Genomic DNA, 22,783 nt, shown 5'->3' on the forward strand with positions numbered 1-22,783 from the left:
TATGAGCTGTCCAAAGTGGAATTTGACCACAGTTACATAATTTTTGTTGAAAATGCAACAAGATGATGGAGCTTAGTGAAAATAAGTCACCTTCACTAAGTGGGCCCGCAGGCTATTTTTGGCGCAAAGTCTATTTTTAGACTATGTCTATTTTTAGACATATGGATCATGGTCTATGAGTTGCAGGATGCTATTTATGGATGATTTGTCATGTTGGTAAAAATAGATGGACCTATATTTTTAGACATATGGGCGGAGTCTATTTTTAGACTGCCAGTCAAAAAATAGAACAGTCGAATATTATTAGCTCTTAATAATATTTGGACTATAAACATTATCTTATCCTCTTGCAGCACTTTAGTTCGAGCTACGGATGTGGCACATGCAACTGCCAGAAGGAAATACAATTTTCCTATGGGTTAGTTGAGCTATTGCATGATGGACTTCAGTTAGAACTCAAGTGATTGAGTTTGGTGGAGTTGATTGAGGAGTTGATGGAGTTGTGTTCAGTTTGACTTAGTTGAACTAGTTGTATTTAGTCTAACTACCAAATACACTAGTGATGAGTGATGTGAATTAATTATTAATTAATTCACTAATTATTAACTCATAAATCAACTAAAGAATACATCAGTTAACTCAGTGCATGGACAGTTTAGTGGAGACAAGTGTTAGAGGTGGGTGAAAGGGTGAGACTACTATCAGTTGTGACTATAGCTGTGCATGAGATTTGCACAATCATTGATTGAGATTGCCAATGAGGATTGCACAGTACAAGAAAGAGGGAATTCAAACTTGGATCTGATCTATTCTCAACTTGGATTGCGCAGTACAGGTAGACAAACAGTGGAGGAGATTTGAACCCGTGACTTGTTCAGATCTGAGCTAGTTTGTGTGTAGCATGTGGAGATAGTACTGAGTACTTGTGAGGAGTATTGTACTATGTATTGTTACATGTTCTCTATCATTATAATATATATATAGTTGGGGGTTTTCAGCTGTATTCTTTCCCCATTACATACTGTGTTGATATGTGTGATTGATGTTTCAATGTGCACATGCGATTGTTTATTTAATTCTGCAAATTGATGATCAATGGTAGAGGAGGTTATGTATTATGCATGCATTCCACAAATAGTGTATAATCAGGATAATCTCTGTGAATAAGTGTTACATTATTCAAATTTCTACATGGTATCAGAGCGAAGTTGATCATTAGATCTATTATTCCGAAAGTGATTACATTTTATTTCTTTAGGCAGAGTTTGTAATCGGGCCAGGTAGCCTCTGGATTCATCCTTCTTTTGGAAGGTGAGATATCCGGTAAATGCCCATATAGTCAATCTCTGTACGAGAAATACTTTTTTCTCACGAATTTTAGATCAGAAGCGGTTGAGTTTTGAGCTCGTGGAATTCGAATTTGCAGCAGTGTTTTCTTGGTGTTGAAGTTGAAATGTCTTTCAACGGATTGCGATTGGAGTATGCCCTTGAAGGCAGCTCATATTATATTTCATGGAAATACAGGATGGAGGCGGTGTTAGATGACAATGGGTTGAAGGAGTTCATAGATGCTGAGGTCCCAAAGCCTACTGATGCTGCTCAAGTTGAGGCTTGGCAAAAGAAGACAACAAAGTGTCGAAGGATTCTGTTGGAGGGCGTGAAGGATCACATTGTATCTAGCCTGCATGGAAAGGCTTCTCCATACTTGATGTGGAAAGTGTTGACAGATTTATTCCAAAGCAAGAGCGACCAGAGGAAGTTGGCGCTCAAGGATAAACTCAGAAACATTAAGTGTGAGAAAGGAGACAGTATGCCCAAGTATCTCACGAAGTTCACCCAATGCCGGGATGAGTTGGGAAGTGTGGGGGTGACTGTCGATGATGAGGACTTGGTGAGCTTGGCTCTCCTTGGTCTTCCGAAGAGTTGGCATTCCTATCAGGACTCTGTCAATGGTCGGGAGAAATTGCCAGGATGGGAGAGACTTTGGTCTGATCTTGTGCAAGAGGAGATTAGGCGGAATACCAGGGACGGATCTTCATCAAAGGCATCTGATGAAGAAAATTTTGCTTTGGCTACCAAACCAAAGAAGGGGAAGAACAAGAAAGCTTCTCATTCTGGTGCAAAAGGCAAGAAGTAGGACATGTCCAAGGTGAAGTGCTTTCACTGTCACCAACACGGACATTAGGCCACAAATTGTCTGCAGAAGAAGAAAAATAAGAAAGTTGCTGGATCTGCAGTGGGAGAGGCCTTAGCCTCGCAGTTTGAGCTGGATTTTTCACTGATCACATGCTTGGTATCAAGTGTGATGGGATTGGTATGGTTCTTGGACAATGGTGCGTCTTTTCACATGATAGGAGATCAAGATTTGTTTTCTGATCTGGATGAGAAAGATCTTGGAGTGCACATCGAGATGGGCGATGATGGTAGATACAATGCGACCGGTATCGGTACCATTTCCTTTGAGAGGGAGTCTGGTAAACCCTTCGTATTGAAGGAAGTGATGCATGTTCTAGGATTGAAGAATAATCTTATCTCTGTGGCGATGTTAGAAGACAAGGGATATGATGTTGTCTTCAGCGAGGGAAAGGCTTTCTTACAAAGTAAGACAACTGGAGAAACTCAAAAGATAGGGGTTCGAGTCAAGAACCTTTATCAATTGCATGTAGATGGCTGCGCAGCAATGGCACGCAAGGTATAAGGATTGGTGAGCCGGGATGATGGTGAGCTGTGGCACTGGAGATTGGGCCACCTTCACCATGGAGCATTGAAGATACTGTAGCAGATTTCTACTGGGCTTCCTAAAGGCACTCTTGCGTAGTCAGATCAGTGCAAGGGGTGTACTTTGGGAAAATTTGTGAAAGCCACCTTTCACGAGAAGGATAGTTGTGCCATGAAGATCCTTGAGAGAATTCACATAGACGTGTGTGGACCTTTCTCAGTAGCTTCGACAACAAAACACAAGTACTATGTGATCTTTGTTGATGATTTCTCTCGAAAGTGCTGGATCTTCTTCATGCAGAAGAAGAGCGAGACATACTCAAAGTTTTGTGAGTTCAAAGCACTGGTCGAGAAGGAATCGGGGAAGAAGGTGAAGGCTCTTAGGAGCGACAATGGTGGTGAATTCATCTCTGGCGAGTTCAAGGAATTCTGCAGCGCAGAAGGGATTCGAAGAGAGCTCATAGCTCCCCATAACCCACAACAGAACGGGGTTGCTGAGCGTAAGAACAGAACGATCGTGGGTGCTGCACGGGTGATGTTGCATGATCAGGGCCTACCCCTTCACTTGTGGGTGGAGACATGCAATACTGTAGTATATGTGCAGAACCGTTGTCCTCACAAGATACTTGGCATGAGTACACCTGAGGAGGCTTATTCTGGTAAGAGGCCTGATATTTCCCATTTGAGGATTTTTGGTTCTCCTGTTTACATGCATGTGACGAAGGATGCCAGGAAGAAGCTGGAGCCGACCGCAGAGGTTGGAATATTTGTGGGGTACACTGATACGCCCCACAACTATCGTGTGTATTTGCCAGACAGTGTTCGCTTGAGAGGGAGCCACACTTGCATGCAGATGAGGAGCTATTAGTTCCTAAGGATGAGCTTCAGGATGTGGATCATCCACAAGATGAAGTTCATGGAGTGGAAGAAACCACTCATGCAGCGCTAACCATCAGAGGGCGAAAGCGCACTACAGAAGCTGAGCGACTGGCTCAAGATGCAGAGAAGGTTGTAGGACCACCTACAACACAGCACTGAAAGAGATAGTCACCTGATCGGTACATTGGATACATGGCTCTTGTGAGCAAATGTGTCATGACTGAGCCATCCTCTTTGGAGGAAGCTGTGGAGGATCCCACATGGGTAGATGCCATGATGGAAGAGTATGATTCGATTGTCAGAAACAGTGCATGGGAGATTGTCCCAAGATCGGAGGGGAAATCAGTGGTGGGTTTGAGATGGATCTACAAAGTGAAGCAGGCAGCTGATGGGAGTGTGGAGAAGTAAAAGGCAAGATTTGTTGCCCGAGGATTCTCATAGATAGAGGGGATCGATTATGAGGAGACCTTTGCACCTGTAGCAAGGTATTCTTCCATACAGATGATTCTTTCTCTCTCAGCGCAGATGGGGTGGCACATCCATCAGATGGATGTGAAGACTGCGTTCCTCAACGGAGTCATTGAGGAGGAGGTGTACATAGAGCAGCCCAAAGGTTTCGAGATCTTCAGTAGCGAGTCGCATGTGTGTAGGCTCAAGAGAGTGCTGCATGGGTTGAAACAAGCACCTCATGCTTGGTACACACGGATAGACAGTTATTTCACCAGACTTGGATTCTCCAAGAGTGAGGCGGATCCTAACCTATACCAGATTGTGGTGGAGGGTAAGTTGTTGATCATTGTACTTTATGTAGATGATTTGATTTTGACGGGAGATGAGCTGTTGAGACTTTCATGCAAGGAGGATCTTGCTAGAGAGTTTGAGATGAAGGAATTGGGCCTCCTTCATTATTTCCTGGGATTGGAAATTCGGTAGCGCAGTGATGGACTATTTGTTTCTCAGGGTAAGTATGCTCGGGAGATACTAGAGAAGTTCAACATGCATGGTTGCAAGCCTGTTGATCCTCCTCTTCCTGGAGGTTGGAGGAAGGAGGATGCTACTTCAGCAGAGGTAGTGGATGCCACTGTTTATCAACAGTTGGTGGGGTCGCTTATGTATCTGGTCAATACACGACCCGATATATGCTATGCTGTTAACCAGCTTTCACAAGCTATGGTTAAGCCAACCAAGCTCTTCTGGAAGGCATGCAAGCATGTATTGTGTTATCTCAGAGGCACATCAGAATATGGATTGTGGTACAGAAAGGAGGATGAGGTGAAGCTATGTGTCTTCACGGATGCAGATTGGGTAGGGAGCCCAACGGATAGAAAGAGCACATCTGGAGGGATCTTCAGTATCGGGTCGACAATAGTTTCTTGGTATAGCAGGAAGCAAAGATCCGTGGCACTCAGTTCAGCAGAGGCCAAGTATATGGCAGCAAGTTTGGCTGCATGCAAGGCTATATGGATGAGGAAGATCCTGGTTGGGTTGTTTTGGTCACACTTGGAGCCTACTGTGATTTATTGTGATAACCAGAGTTGCATTAAACTCTCGGCTAATCCAGCATTTCATGATAGATCCAAGCACATCGACATTAGGTACCATCATATTAGAGATTGTGTGCAACAGAGAATCATGTTACTTTCATACATTCCCACGGAGGATCAGGATGCTGATATCTTGACGAAGGCGCTCACCAGGAGAAAATTCGAATACCACAGAGGCAGGATAAGAGTTGCAGATAATCCATATCTTGTTGAGAGGGAGTGTTGAAAATGCAACAAGATGATGGAGCTTAGTGAAAAGAAGTCGCCTTCACTAAGTGGGCCTGCAGGCTATTTTTGGCGCAAAGTCTATTTTTAGACATATGGATCATGGTTTATGAGTTGCAGGGTGCTATTTATGGATGATTGGTCATGTTGGTAAAAATAGATGGACCTCTATTTTTAGACATATGGGCAGAGTCTATTTTTAGACTGCTAATCAAAAAATAGAACAGTTGAATATTATTAGCTCTTAATAATATTTGGACTATAAACATTATCTTATCCTCTTGCAACACTTCAGTTCGAGCTATGGATGTGGAACATGCAACTGCCAGAAGGAAATACGCTTTTCCTATGGGTTAGTTGAGCTATTGCATGATGGACTTCAGTTAGAACTCAAGTGATTGAGTTTGGTGGAGTTGATTGAGGAGTTGATGGAGTTGTGTTCAGTTTGACTTAGTTGAACTAGTTGTATTTAGTCTAACTGCCAAATACACTAGTGATGAGTGATGTGAATTAATTATTAATTAATTCACTAATTATTAACTCATAAATCAACTAAAGAATACATCAGTTAACTCAGTGCATGGACAGTTTAGTGGAGACAAGTGTTAGAGGTGGGTGAAAGGGTGAGACTACTATCAGTTGTGACTATAGATGTGCATGAGATTTGCACAATCATTGATTGAGATTGCCAATGAGGATTGCACAGTACAAGAAAAATGGTATTCAAACTTGGATCTGATCTATTCTCAACTTGGATTGCACAGTAGAGGCAGGCAAACAGTGGAGGAGATTTGAACCCGTGACTTGTTCAGATCTGAGCTAGTTTGTGTGTAGCATGTGGAGATAGTACTGAGTACTTATGAGGAGTATTGTAATATGTATTGCTACATGTTCTCTATCATTATAATATACAGATAGCTGGGGGTTTTTAGCTGTATGCTTTCCCCATTACATACTGTGTTGATATGTGTGATTGATGTTTCAATGTGCGCATGCGATTGTTTTTTAATTCCGCAAATTGATGATGAATGGTTGAGGAGGTTATGTATTATGCATGCATTCTGCAAATAGTGTATAATCAGGACAATCTCTGTGAATAAGTGTTATATTATTCAAATTTCTACAATTTTAACAAAGCATTGCCTGGGAGGACATCAGGCCGACACTATGTGTTGATATCTAGATCCTGAAGTAGGGAGGCTGGCATTGGTAATAGAGCTATGACCTTAGATACACACCTATATTCCTGGGTTGGTGGTTAGAAAGTAATCCTGATGGTACCTAGAGAGGCTAAAAGCTTTAGTCCATCCTATTCCCACTCAGATAGATTTCCCTCGTCAGGAATCTAGTCCGTGGAATTGCGGTGCCTAAATTGTTGAGAAACCTTGGATAAATTTCCCCGGTTAGGAATCTAGTCCATGGCATTGGGTGCCTAAATTATTCATAGTTCACATAGTTGGAGATATTCCTTGTACTTGTATATGATGAATACCTCCCTAGTTAAGAGGGAGTGTTGAAAAATGTAACTAGGTTCGGTCTTCATAATTGTATTTGAGTCATAATAAAATGTACTTATGAAAAGGAATGAAAATAAATTTTATTATTATTATTATGACTTATTAAAGCATGGGTTTCATGCTTGGGTCATTATTTTTTAGGTCAAAGTCCCCATTGAGGAATTCTAGGATTTGTTCTAAGTCAATAGAGTCATTGTAAATTTAAAGAGACCATTCTTGGGATTTTGAATCATGTAAAAATAATTATTTTTGAGTCGAAAATGAATTATGTCACCTCCACACCAAGTTGGCCTCAAGAATATCAAGTCGGCCTCAACAAAGGTAATTCGATCTTAGAAGAAGCCTATATATTGAAGCCGTTTGATTCATTTGGAGGAAAATCACTCACACAAGTTCGATCTCCTAGAAGAAGCTGTAAAAAGTGCCAAGTTACAGTGGAAGAAGGAGAATTAAAGGATCAAAATTTTTGGGTTATCTCTCTCTCTCAAACGTGTGATTTTTTGGGCTACGACATCAAGGTCGAAGTTTTGTTACGACATCAAGGTCGAAGTACGACATCAAGGTCAAAGGGCTACTTCAAGGTAGAAGTGCTTCTTCAAGGTAGAAGTGCTTCTTCAAGGTTGAAGAGTTAAGTGCTTCAAGGTCAAAGCTATTGCATTAAGATTGAATTTGCTAGGTCGAAGATTCTACTGCATCAAAGTGTTGTTGCTGCTACTGCTACATCTAGGTCGAAGAAAATACTGGAAAATGATCATCTGCTGAAAAAGGAAAGGGCTGAATTGGTGTGGAGGAAGTCCGTGTCTATGTCAAGAGTCTTGGATTATCTCAGGAAAACTATTGAAAGAAGAGTTGTTGATTGGGTTTTCCCCAAGATTGGGGTTTTTCCTTGGCTGTCCGCCTACATCTGGTGTCCTTGATCTTCATGCTATTGTTCTGGTAATTACTTGATGAACTAAGATAAAAAAAGTACATAAGAAAGTTAAAAAGAACACAAGAATCTCGCAATTAATTATGAAGTATAAGAAAATCTTCCTACCTTTCTGATTTTATAACAATATGCTATGTGCAATAGATTGTAACTTTAAGTTAGAATATAATTTATTAGAGATATCTAGGGGTAATCAATAATGACGCAATATAAGGACCCTATCGCATCCGGAGGGAAATTTGTTTGTTTGTTCCCATAATTTATGGCTGTAGGTACATGTACATTATTGTGATGCTTTATTTAGGGAACAAAACTTGTAGTTAATTATATTATTATTATTTTTTATTTTTTTAAAATAAAAAGGTTATTGGTGTGTGTAACTAAAATTTGAAAAGTTTATTTGAAGGCTATAATTAATAAAAAATTAGATCATAATTTTATGTTTAATTTAAAATTTGTTGGTTCATAAAATATAAAATATGTATCACAATTTTATAAAGTTATTTTTCCTTAACCTACATGGATCTGCTTAAGTAACCTTATCCTCGAGTTTTTGTGTTCCATGTCCCTAGATTATCCGGTCTCATCAGCATGATATGTACTATTTTGTATCTGTTATATCGACTCAATATAATATAATTTAGCTTTTTCTTTCTGAAAAATCTAATTTGAGTATCATATTTTTGTCCAATTGAAGCAACCTGCATATAAACTAGCCTAGATTCGTCTTAACTCTGGATCAAGCATTGAATGGGATCAAATCTCTCGAGGTGCAAACTGATTCTCAAGTTTTGCACTCACAAAAGAGGTTTTCACTTTGAGATATTTGATCCCTTTGGACACTGATAGATCCAAAATTAAGATGGATCTAGGCTATATATATATATATATCTTCTTGATATTACATAAAAATATTGTTGTCAAAACCATGGGTTGTCAAAACCTAGTCTAAAAACTGCTAATATTAAATTGAGTCTATGATCCCAATTTTATCTAAACTATCGTACCAATATTTATAAGAATTAGTTTGTTATAATTCTCTAATTTTAATATTAATAAGCTTATAAGCTTATAAGCTTATATAACAAATGAATAAATTATGGATAAGCTGGTAATTTAACCGAGTCAATTTTTTTTACATCACATAACATAACATAACATTACATTGCAACATCTCTTCCATACTGGGTTGGAGAGCGCCTCTCGGTGCAATTAGCTCTATAAATAAAAATAAATACATGATGTTTGAAAATATTTGTCTAGAACATGAGTGTAATTAGTAACATAATACCTCCAAAGATAGTTCCAATAGTAGTAGCTTCATTAATACCATTATCCAAGTTCTATATTCAAATGCATCTTGTCATAATTCAATCCTCATTTTAATTGATGTCCCTTTTATACCCATAAGGGGAATTTTGAGGTAAAAAGTGAGTCTCAAAACAAGCTTGTACTAACAAAATTAACCTTAAAGGAACTAATAATATTCAAGAGATGAAATCATTCTCCATATGTAAATATTTTGAGGGAGAAGAAGAAAACAACATTTTTCAATTGTGTTTTTTTTTCTCATCTCCTTACACATTTACTCAAATGTCAAGTGTAGGTACCTGTTGAATGTAGAATTAAAATATGAATCCAACGAGTACCCACTTTGCATACTTTTGAGTAGACCCACATTGAAAAAAAATGAAAATACATAAAAAAAAATATGTTACTTCAAAAATATGAAGAAACACAACCTTTTCAATCTTTTTTGGTGTGGGTCTACTCAAAAGCATGCATAATAGGCATTTTTTGGATGCAAAATTTAATTTTGCATCTAACTGGTGCCAACACTTGAGATTTGAGTAAAACTATAAAGAAATAAGTCAAAAATGCATTTAGAAAAAATAGTTTTCTTTCTTTTCTTTTACAAATTCGTTGTTGACCTAGGTTGTCATTGATGTCAATATGGCAATATTCTAGATATTAGATGATGATATGAAGCCAAGGGGAAGTAGAGCAGATCCATGAAGAAACAGGAGCAAGGCCATTAGGAAAGCCAAGCCATGAGTAAGAGTTTGTTAATGGAGGAGTTAACAAAGAGAGGCATATCGGAAAAGATAGAAGCCATCAAGGTATGAAGGTATCAGAGAAGGTCATTGAAAGACATTGCAAAGCCAAAGGAAGACATTGGAGCAAGAGGAGCCACATCGGAGGAGCATCACATGTAATACATGCCCAAGAAGAACTGAGAGGAAGAATTCATCAAAAGAGTAGTTAACACATCAGAGGAGTATTGCAGAATATCAAAGCTGAGCATATTAGAGGAGCATAAATAGAGCTATCAGAGGAGCATAAGCAGAGCTATCGGAGCTATAGGAGGAGCCATATCGGGAGTAACATATGCCACAGAAGGACTATCAGAATCGAAAGGAAGACCGATCAAAGGAGCATAGACGAAGAGCGAAAGAATACAAAAAGCGGAGGACATAAAGGCAGAGGTGGAGCAGTATATAGTATATATATGCAATATACACTATCGGAGGCGGAGTATATATATATATATATATATATATATATATATATATATATATATATATATATATATATATATATATATATATATATATATATATATATATATATTGGAATACACTATCGGAGGCGGAATATATATATATCGGAGAAATCATATCGGGGGGTTCTATTATATGCCACTACCCGAAACCCCCGACTGCGATATACATGTGTGGACCCGATGATATATATGTCTGGGTGTATAAACAGGTGAAGTCTGCTAAATGTTTCGAAGCATGTTTTTCAGTGCATTTCATATATTCGGGCTCTAAGCCTTGCCACATTAAAACATGCGAATTGCAATCAATATATATATATATATATATCTATATATATATATATATATATATATATATATATATATATATATATATATATATATATATATATATTGTGATATGTTGCAGACCCGCTGAAACATTATGAAATTCTCTATTGTTATATCACATCCGCCTATCGGAACTCACATATTGCAAGTGTTTAAGGCCTTGCTGCATGGAAAGCGCCGATTGCGATATACGTTGTGGACCTGATGGATTCATCAACAATAGTTTATAATATATCGTGTTCAGCAGGGGAATCGACCGTCAGCCATCGACAATGTTATGGGCTCGACTTATAAACGACTTCTGGAAGCTGCGATTGCTGATTGTGATAACGTTGTTGAGGAGCAGACCTGATGCAGTTATAGATGAGGGCGTAATGCATTTGAAGTCCAGCCTTAAGCATTCGGTCTGGTTTTTTCCATGTATTCCTGTGTATTCCAATAAATTTATTGCCTGGGATTCTTAAGGCCAAATGCATAAATAAACGCTTCCTATAGTTCAGTGGGCCTGAATGATTTTGATTGTGATTGCTGTCACCCGGAATCAGTCAAAAGTGCGGACACAACCGACCTTCCTAGAAGTCTAAGACATTCTAATGACAAACAAAACAAACTGGAGCTATCCTTCTCTAAACATGCATTATGATATGAGAAATCAAGTGTTTCGTTCTTACCTTTGTCCAAACGCTGTTGTAGAAGTCCAAGGTTTGTCGATCTGGATGAGCTCCTCCTTTTCTCCAAAACCTGCAATCACCAACAGTCAAACAATTAAATAGCACCTGATTATAACATAAAACAAAGCATATCCAACATATAGACCAAGGAGTACATGAAATAACCCATAAACAACAAGTTATTGAGAAGAATGGACCAATTTGCATTAAAGGTAATCAAAAGGAACCATTACAACCTGAGCCTTGGTGTTGTGCAAGCTCCTTCCAGGGTCCACAAGAGTCTTCCTCTACTTTGACAAAGCTCACCCACTTCCAAATAGAACAAGCAAAGATGACAATCTCTCCTCACAAGCTTCTAAATGGGAGTCCTAATTCCTGCAGCATTTACCCTTAGAAAATGTATAGCTTCAGCCTCTCCTCCTTCTGGCCCAATGCCTGTATTTATAGTACTCAAGAGGAGGTTAATCAGGTCCACCATCAATGGGATAGTCCCCTCTTTGGATGGGATCACTCCCTTATTGATGGGATAAGTTCCTCTTTGATAGGAGTGCATGAACCATCTGGAGGCACCCAATACACGTCGAACAACCTTCTAGAATGCTCTAGAAATGACCACAAGTAACTTTTTAAAGATGAAGCTTGCGCATTCTAACTTTTACAGGGGGACGCACCTGTCCCTTTACATACAGAGCGTCTTCGGACGCAGCTTTTGTGAACATTGGGAGCGTCCCCGCAGGTAAGTTTGAGAGAACCTGCATCCCCAGAGATAAATACATTTATACAAGACTTTCTCTCTTTTTGGAGTTTGACATGGAGAGCAGAGGCATAAGACTTGCCTAAGAGGGTAGCATGACTGTTGATTGAGCCATACTTACTGTAAATAGTCATGGTGACATTTTTTAGTGTAACAGATTGCCCCCTAAAGTGCGAAGCCTGGAATAGATTAGGGTTTGTAATATCTAGGAAGGGTGAAGCGCTTTATCATTTCAAGGATTATCCCGTGGAGAGCCTGGTCAGAACCTACAATTTTCAACACAAAATACATGTATAAGATTATATCATCACTGAGGTAGGCATTCCCATACTCAGATCAAAACTTTAACTAACAGACTAACTATTCTGATACAGGAATGATTTTGCAGTACATCACAATCATAGACTTTTGTAGACACAGTATGGACGCAGCCATCTGTTTATGATTAGTCTACTTAGATAATGAATACAAAACTCCTCGCAGCCTGGATGGTGGAAACTAGATCCAGGGTCTTCATTTCTACTTCCCGAATTGGTACGATTCTAACCATGCGAATAAATGAGTTGATGTCGAACATGGTAGAAACCGCTTGATTACCAGTCAATGATGTAAACTGTTAACAAGCGTGAGAGAGACCACCAGTAATGTCAATGGTTCTCAAAGTACCCAGTACAATCCAAGAGATGTGAATGAATGAGTTGATGTCGAACATTTCACGGAATCCTTCGATTGAAAGTCAATGATGTAAACTGACGTCAAAGGCGAGAAACCTGCCATTGATGCATGCAGACTTCAAGGTACTGACGATTTCTAAGTCATCTCTCTAGATAATGTGCTGATGTCGATAGAAAGCGACCCGTTGCAGGCAAGCCCACAACATGAAATCATTGTTCAAGTTGAAGAAATGTTGCTGTAAGGACTGACTCAGGGATGGTCAAATGGATGACAGGTATTTTGCGGATGAAAGTTTTGCTTGCAGACCTCTTGAACACATAACGACACGACAGATGGCTTGGTGACGAATAACTCAAAGTTAATCCCTGAAACCCGGTTAAAGACTTTCAAAGGTGGTTTGATCAACTGTGATGTGAAGAATTTCCCAACCCAAGTGAATGAAAAAAGTGTCGCGTTCAAGAGTGGTAATAAAGTTTCTTCTGAGACAAAGGATAACAAATAGGCTCATTCTTCTCTTTTTTCCCCCACCATTTCTGGCAAGTACCTCTTTATTTTTAACAAGCTTGAGGAGGATAACATGTGCTTGATTATAAGCTCATCCTTCGGATGAGTCCAACCTAGTTTTGATTCGAACCCTAGGAAGGAGTGGTTCGTTCCTGTTTGTAATTGAACAGGTCCTTTACTGTGAAATGTTTAACGAGCCCAGTATAGGAGAAACTCGGTGTTTTTCAATTTTAGAGAGTCTGAAAAACTTAAGAAGACTCCAAGTTGAACTTTTTCGTAGATTTGTGTCCCTCAAGCCCGAAAAAGTATAAAATAATACCTGGGGGAACCGCTTGATCTTGCGACCAAGGAGTACTTTCATAATTAGTGCCACTGACCTGAAAAGTAAAAAGCGATCAAGGACACGTCGTTTTATTTCCGTATCGAGTTTGAAACGACAAAAACCCGGCAATCTTTTCCTGATTTTACGGTCAGAAAAGAGCTATAAGGGGACCGTCTTTTAATTTCGTTTTAACGAGTGTAAAAGAAACGCTCGGCAATCTTTTCATATTTTAGGAGTCAGAAAAGGGCTTAAAAGATGACTCTGATATTTTGTTTGTGAAAAAATAACAATTTTCCCTCTAAGTCCCTTTGTCCTGCACAAAAGCGACACATTACTCATACCTGTTTAAGATAGGCAAAAATACATCGAAAAACATCTTTCCATGGTGAAAAATGAACAAATTCATCCAAAAAACCTATAAAAAGACTTTTTACCATGTCATTTTTACCGTTTGACTGTTGAGGTTGAAAAAGGAGCTTTTGACAAGAAACTTCCCGTGGTCGCTGCGGGAAATCTGACCGTCAGAATCGAACGCCGTTTCTTCCAGGTATTTTACAACATCTTACTCTTCATTTCTATCCGATTAAAATTGTTTTTTAGGTTTTAGTTTTGTTTTTTGGGAGGGTTTAGGTTTCAAAATGTGCTCCTCGGTGGACGCAGGTGCCCTTCGGGTGACCTGCGTCCCGACGCCCTGTGTTCCAAACGCGGGGTGCGTCCTCCGTGGAACGCGGAAATTGAAACCCCAATCCTCACAAATGACCATTCAAATTTCCCCAAATTAATTCTAATCATCATTTCTTGGTGTGTAGGGCACTCACCATGTTGGATTGGAGAGAAAGAGAGCACGAAGAGGTTGATGAAGCTGCAATAGAACACCAACCTTCCCTGGATGCCCTAAAAGCATGCGGGTTATACAAATACTGGCCATACCGGGCATGAGGGCTCAGGTAAGATTCTTAGAATGGCTGGTTGAGAGATGGAATGTTCAAGAGCAATGCTTTTACATAGGAGGGCACCAGCTCGAGATAGAGCCCTCAGATGTATACTTTCTCACTGGCTTGCCAAACAGAGGTGAGCAACTCAATCTAGCCGGGACTAGGCCGGGTGGCCAATCCCTTGTTAGTCTCCGGGAAGATTGGTGCACACCTGGGGCACACCATTCAAAAGGCGTGGAGATCAAACACATCTCTCTGCGTGAACTTAAAGTTATTGCTTTCACGGTTACCAGAATTTGCGGCGCGGCCGCTTTGCACATTGCTTCTAGGTCCCAAATGCGGATGGAAATTGACTGTTACCAAGGCACCATTTTCAACTGGTGTGATGCTGTGTCGGCTAATATGAAGAGCCAACTGACTAAGGCAAAGAACGGACGACTGAAAACTTTTGGATATGGGCCTTTAGTCGTGAGCTTTGCCTTAGAGAGAGTTCCGATGCTGATCCCTCAGCAACTCACTGTTGATATCTTGGGTCCTCGGGAGCCAAAGCTGGTACGATGGGTTGCGGTGATGGCCGGGCATCCTGACGAGGGCGCGGCAGTTGTTCGATTTTCTGATAGTTACTTTCACTGGTTGGAGGACCAGGTTTTCTCGATCCAGGACTTTCTGTACGCCAGAGTAGATTTTCGACATGATCCGGACATGGTTCTTCCACAGGGAGAACAATGGGATGACAGAGGTACTTTATTTTTCACGAGTTTTCAAATTATGTATTTTTTTTTTTTTTTATATATATCGTCTCAAAACTGACAGTGAAAGTTTCAAAATGTAGATGTTGGTCCACAGCGTCCAGCCAACCTCCGGCCTTTTGAGAGGAGACATCCAGCTGCACCGGTACCGGCCCCACAGGACGCGGCTGCAGAAGTACTAGCTGAGTTGGAGCATGATCTAGAGCGTCTGATGGCAGATATGCCTGAGACTACTATGGATGACATTCCTATCAGGCTTCAACGCTTTTTAGTCACAGTCCCTGGACCGTTTAGGAGATTTTTGCGTAAGGTAGCCCGTGCAGTGGTGTCGTACAGGGAGCACCACCAGTGATTGGCTAGTCACTTTGTAGACACATGTGACATTTTTGACTTTTTGTACTCTATCATTCTTGCCGATCATAAGGTGTTTTTCAACCTATGATCGAAGACGATGTATATTTTTTGATACACTCCTATCTATATATATATCACTATTACCGGCTTATCTTGTTTAACATGTATGATGAAATGTTTTTAAATTTACTTGCATGATTATCGTAAATGTCTGTCCAACACTTGAGAAGCAATTGCATCTGCTAATGTATTTAAGGACCTTGGAATATGCTGATATTCAATGTAATCAAATTCACGTTCCAAGAGACGCACTCTCAAAAACAACCTTAATAACACAGGATTTCTAATGGCATAAACTCTATTAAGTTGTAATACAACAAATTCAGAATCTAACCTCACTATCAAACGTCGAATTCCAAATGAAATAGATTCGGATAATAATTCAACCACTGCACTGTATTCTGCAATGTTATTCGTTGTTTGACCGAGGCTTACCCCATGCATAGAAACTAACTCGTCAAAGGGTGAATAGATAACCCAAGCTGCGGAAGAGATATTCCGTGTACTACGACAAGCATCATCAACAAATCCAATGTATGTTTGGAGAGGCGTCGACATCTGTAATATCAAGAGTAAAACCAAGATAAGCCAGAATAACGACGAAAAACACACTCACTAAGCTAAGCACACTGGCTAACTAACAATCATACTAGCTAGAAAGAAAACCTAACCTAACTAAAAATTCTCCATACCCACCATCTAAGCATAATACCTCTTTAGGTAAAGTCCATTTCTGGGTTTACCCAAAGAGTCCCCATCAAAATCTACCAGCTCATAAGCCCCTTTTGCTAGCTTTCGCTTTACAATATAGGGTCCATGCCACATAGGAACGAATTTTCCAGCACCTAGCTTATCGTTAGCTTGATCATATAAAAGCACTAGGTCTCCCTCCGAAAAACTTCGAGGGGTCACATTTCTATCATACTGAGCTTTCATTCGCTTCGCGTGAGTCTCGATTGCCAATGCAGCATCACGTCGAGTCTCATCTAATTTAGCTAAGTACAATAAACGTTTTTCCTCTTCGGAAGTAGCTGGAAGTAATTCGACAGCCATTTGAAGTGATGGGATTTCACATTCAATGGGTAACACTGCTTCCAAGCCATAAACTAGCTGGAAAGGAGTGAACCCTGTTGAGGTTTTCACTGAGGTTCGGTATGCCCGTAGCGTCGAAAATAACATGTTGTGCCAATTCGACCGATGAATACCAATGGTTCGTCGGATCATGATAACCAGAACTTTGTTGATAGACTCAACCAAGCCGTTGGCTTGTGGATAATAAGGAGTAGAGCTGTCGTGGCGCAAACCAAGCTGGCTTGTAAGTTCAGTCATCATGGTGTTTCGAAAATGGCTCCCATGGTCAGTAATGATTGCTTGTGGGACACCAAACCTAGCTATTATATGATTGAATATGAAAACTGCAGCTGTTTTGCCGCTTGGGTCGAATGTAGGCATCGCCTCGGACCATTTAGTGAAATAATCAGCTGTTTTGTTTGTTTTGAGTCCATATGAAATTGCTTATGAAGCTCTTATGTCTTTTACCGATTTTCATTCAACCGAGGTTGACCAAATGAATGTGGTCAGTGAAGAGTCACTTTTCACCTCACCCTTAGAACGGATAGCGTTTCCCGAAGTCGTGTCATCCGACGAACAACTTCGCGAAATCCTAAGTGTAGACGATCTACCATGGGAGGATCTCCATCACAGATCTTCGTTTTTACCTAAGGATGATGCATATGAAAATGATTTTTCATCTATCTTTACCGCTGAATATGTCAAAGACGCTCAGGATCCAACGAAACATTCTGATTCAGAGTTGAATTTAGGGAATATTTCTCGTACTATTCCCATTGATATTTCAGTGAAGCCCGGAATTGAGGAGAACATTCATATAGGTGCCGCATGTACAGAAGATGAAATCCAAACTTACAAGGCCCTATTCTAGAAGTCTAAGACATTCTAATGACAAACAAAACAAACTGGAGCTATCCTTCTCTAAACATGCATTATGATATGAGAAATCAAGTGTTTCGTTCTTACCTTTGTCCAAACGCTGTTGTAGAAGTCCAAGCTTTGTTGATCTAGATGAGCTCCTCCTTTTCTCCAAAACCTGCAATCACCAACAGTCAAACAATTAAATAGCACCTGATTATAACATAAAACAAAGCATATCCAACATATAGACCAAGGAGTACATGAAATAACCCATAAACAACAAGTTATTGAGAAGAATGGACCAATTTGCATTAAAGGTAATCAAAAGGAACCATTACAACCTGAGCCTTGGTGTTGTGCAAGCTCCTTCCAGGGTCCACAAGAGTCTTCCTCTACTTTGACAAAGCTCACCCACTTCCAAATAGAACAAGCAAAGATGGCAATCTCTCCTCACAAGCTTCTAAATGGGAGTCCTAATTCCTGCAGCATTTACCCTTAGAAAATGTATAGCTTCAGCCTCCCCTCCTTCTGGCCCAATGCCTGTATTACTCAAGAGGAGGTTAATCAGGTCCACCATCAATGGGATAGTCCCCTCTTTGGATGGGATCACTCCCTTATTGATGGGATAAGTTCCTCTTTGATAGGAGTGCATGAACCATCTGGAGGCGCCCAATACACGTCGAACAACCTTCTAGAATGCTCTAGAAATGACCACAAGTAACTTTTTAAAGATGAAACTTGCGCATTCTAACTTTTACAGGGGGACGCACCTGTCCCTTTACATACAGAGTGTCTTCGGACGCAGCTTTTGTGAACATTGGGAGCGTCCCCGCAGGTAAGTTTGAGAGAACCTGCGTCCCCAGAGATAAATACATTTATACAAGACTTTCTCTCTTTTTGGAGTTTGACATGGAGAGCAGAGGCATAAGACTTGCCTAAGAGGGTAGCATGACTGTTGATTGAGCCATACTAACTGTAAATAGTCATGGTGACATTTTTTAGTGTAACAGATTGCCCCCTAAAGTGCGAAGCCTGGAATAGATTAGGGTTTGTAATATCTAGGAAGGGTGAAGCGCTTTATCATTTCAAGGATTATCCCGTGGAGAGCCTGGTCAGAACCTGCAATTTTCAACACAAAATACATGTATAAGATTATATCATCACTGAGGTAGGCATTCCCATACTCAGATCAAAACTTTAACTAACAGACTAACTATTCTGATACAGGAATGATTTTGCGGTACATCACAATCATAGACTTTTGTAGATACAGTATGGACGCAGCCATCTGTTTATGATTAGTCTACTTAGATAATGAATACAAAACTCCTCACAGCCTGGATGGTGGAAACTAGATCCAGGGTCTTCATTTCTACTTCCTGAATTGGTACGATTCTAACCATGCGAATAAATGAGTTGATGTCGAACATGGTAGAAACCACTTGATTACCAGTCAATGATGTAAACTGTTAACAAGCGTGAGAGAGACCACCAGTAATGTCAATGGTTCTCAAAGTACCCAGTACAATCCATGAGATGTGAATGAATGAGTTGATGTCGAACATTTCACGGAATCCTTCGATCGAAAGTCAATGATGTAAACTGACGTCAAAGGCGAGAAACCTGCCATTGATGCATGCAGACTTCAAGGTACCAACGATTTCTAAGTCATCTCTCTAGATAATGTGCTGATGTCGATAGAAAGCGACCCGTTGGAGGCAAGCCCGCAACATGAAATCATTGTTCAAGTTGAAGAAATGTTGCTGTAAGGACTGACTCAGGGATGGTCAAATGGATGACAAGTATTTTGCGGATGAAAGTTTTGCTTGCAGACCTCTTGAACACATAACGACACGACAGATGGCTTGGTGACGAATAACTCAAAGTTAATCCCTGAAACCCGGTTAAAGACTTTCAAAGGTGGTTTGATCAACTGTGATGTGAAGAATTTCCCAACCCAGGTGAATGAAAAAAGTGTCGCGTTCAAGAGTGGTAATAAAGTTTCTTCTGAGACAAAGGATAACAAATAGGCTCATTCTTCTCTTTTTTCCCTCACCATTTCTGGCAAGTACCTCTTTATTTTTAACAAGCTTGAGGAGGATAATATGTGCTTGATTATAAGCTCATCCTTCGGATGAGTCCAACCTAGTTTTGATTCGAACCCTAGGAAGGAGTGGTTCGTTCCTGTTTGTAATTGAACAAGTCCTTTACTGTGAAATGTTTAACGAGCCCAGTATAGGAGAAACTCAGTGTTTTTCAATTTTAGAGAGTCTGAAAAACTTAAGAAGACTCCAAGTTGAACTTTTTCGTATATTTGTGTCCCTCAAGCCCGAAAAAGTATAAAATAATACCTGGGGGAACCGCTTGATCTTGCGACCAAGGAGTACTTTCATAATTAGTGCCACTGACCTGAAAAGTAAAAAGCGATCAAGGACACGTCATTTTATTTCCGTATCGAGTTTGAAACGACAAAAACTCGGCAATCTTTTCCTGATTTTACGGTCAGAAAAGAGCTATAAGGGGACCGTCTTTTAATTCCGTTTTAACGAGTGTAAAAGAAACGCTCGGCAATCTTTTCATATTTTAGGAGTCAGAAAAGGGCTTAAAAGATGACTCTGATATTTTGTTTGTGAAAAAATAACAATTTTCCCTCTAAGTCCCTTTGTCCTACACAAAAGCGACACATTACTCATACCTGTTTAAGATAGGCAAAAATACATCGAAAAACATCTTTCCATGGTGAAAAATGAACAAATTCATCCAAAAAACCTATAAAAAGACTTTTTACCATGTCATTTTTACCGTTTGACTGTTGAGGTTGAAAAAGGAGCTTTTGACAAGAAACTTCCCGTGGTCGCTGCGGAAAATCCGACCGTCAGAATCGAACGCCGTTTCTTCCAGGTATTTTACAACATCTTACTCTTCATTTCTATCCGATTAAAATTGTTTTTTAGGTTTTAGTTTTGTTTTTTGGGAGGGTTTAGGTTTCAAAATGCGCTCCTCGGTGGACGCAGGTGCCCTTCGGGTGACCTGCGTCCCCCGACTTTTTCCTATACAGGAAAATGGTCGGGGGACGCAACCCACCTTCAGGCCAGTTGCGTCCCGACGCCCTGTTTTCCAAACGCGGGGTGCGTCCTTCGTGGAACGCGGAAATTGAAACCCCAATCCTCACAAATGACCATTCAAATTTCCCCAAATTAATTCTAATCATCATTTCTTGGTGTGTAGGGCACTCACCATGTTGGATTGGAGAGAAAGAGAGCACGAAGAGGTTGATGAAGCTGCAATAGAACACCAACCTTCCCTGGATGCCCTAAAAGCATGCGGGTTATACAAATACTGGGCCATACCGGGCATGAGGGCTCAGGTAAGATTCTTAGAATGGCTGGTTGAGAGATGGAATGTTCAAGAGCAATGCTTTTACATAGGAGGGCACCAGCTCGAGATAGAGCCCTCGGATGTATACTTTCTCACTGGCTTGCCAAACAGAGGTGAGCAACTCAATCTAGCCGGGACTAGGCCGGGTGGCCAATCCCTTGTTAGTCTCTGGGAAGATTGGTGCACACCTGGGGCACACCATTCGAAAGGCGTGGAGATCAAACACATCTCTCTGCGTGAACTCAAAGTTATTGCTTTCATGGTTACTAGAATTTGCGGCGCGGCTGCTTTACACATTGCTTCTGGGTCCCAAATGCGGATGGCAATTGACTGTTACCAAGGCACCATTTTCAACTGGTGTGATGCTGTGTCGGCTAATATGAAGAGCCAACTGACTAAGGCAAAGAATGGACGACTGAAAACTTTTGGATATGGGCCTTTAGTCGTGAGCTTTGCCTTAGAGAGAGTTCCGATGCTGATCCCTCAGCAACTCACTGTTGATATCTTGGGTCCTCGGGAGCCAAAGCTGGTACGATGGGTTGCGGTGATGGCCCGGCATCCTGACGAGGGCGCGGCAGTTGTTCGATTTTCTGATAGTTACTTTCACTGGTTGGAGGACCAGGTTTTCTCGATCAAGGAATTTTCGTACGCCGGAGTAGATTTTCGACATGATCCGGACATGGTTCTTCCATAGGGAGAACAATGGGATGACAGAGGTACTTTATTTTTCACGAGTTTTCAAATTATGTATTTTTTTTGTTTTTATATATATCGTCTCAAAACTGACAGTGAAAGTTTCAAAATGCAGATGTTGGTCCACAACGTCCAGCCAACCTCCGGCCTTTTGAGAGGAGACATCCAGCTGCACCGGTACCGGCCCCACAGGACGCGGCTGCAGAAGTACTAGCTGAGTTGGAGCATGATCTAGAGCGTCTGACGGCAGATATGCCTGAGACTACTATGGATGACATTCCTATCAGGCTTCAGCGCTTTGTAGTCGCAGTCCCTGGACCGTTTAGGAGATTTTTGCGTAAGCTAGCCCGTGCAGTGGTGTCGTACAGGGAGCACCACCAGTGATTGGCTAGTCACTTTGTAGACACATGTGACATTTTTGACTTTTTGTACTCTATCATTTTTGCCGATCATAAGGTGTTTTTCAACCTATGATCGAGGACGATGTATATTTTTTGACACACTCCTATCTATATATATATCACTATTACCGGCTTATCTTATTTAACATGTATGATGAAATGTTTTTAAATTTACTTGCATGATTATCGTAAATGTCTGTCCAACACTCGAGAAGCAATTGCATCTGCTAATGTATTTAAGGACCTTGGAATATGCTGATATTCAATGTAATCAAATTCACGTTCCAAGAGACGCACTCTCAAAAACAACCTTAATAACACAGGATTTCTAATGGCATAAACTCTATTAAGCTGTAATACAACAAGTTCAGAATCTAACCTCACTATCAAACGTCGAATTCCAAATGAAATAGATTCGGATAATAATTCAACCACTGCACTGTATTCTGCAATGTTATTCGTTGTTTGACCGAGGCTTACCCCATGCATAGAAACTAACTCGTCAGAGGGTGAATAGATAACCCAAGCTGCGGAAGAGATATTCCGTGTACTACGACAAGCACCATCAGCAAATCCAATGTATGTTTGGAGAGGCATCGACATCTGTAATATCAAGAGTAAAACCAAGATAAGCCAGAATAACGACGAAAAACA

This window comes from Pinus tabuliformis, chromosome 6 (assembly GCF_031772625.1).
Source record: "Pinus tabuliformis cultivar Carrire ecotype Pingquan chromosome 6, CPIR1, whole genome shotgun sequence".
Taxonomy (NCBI): domain Eukaryota; kingdom Viridiplantae; phylum Streptophyta; class Pinopsida; order Pinales; family Pinaceae; genus Pinus; species Pinus tabuliformis.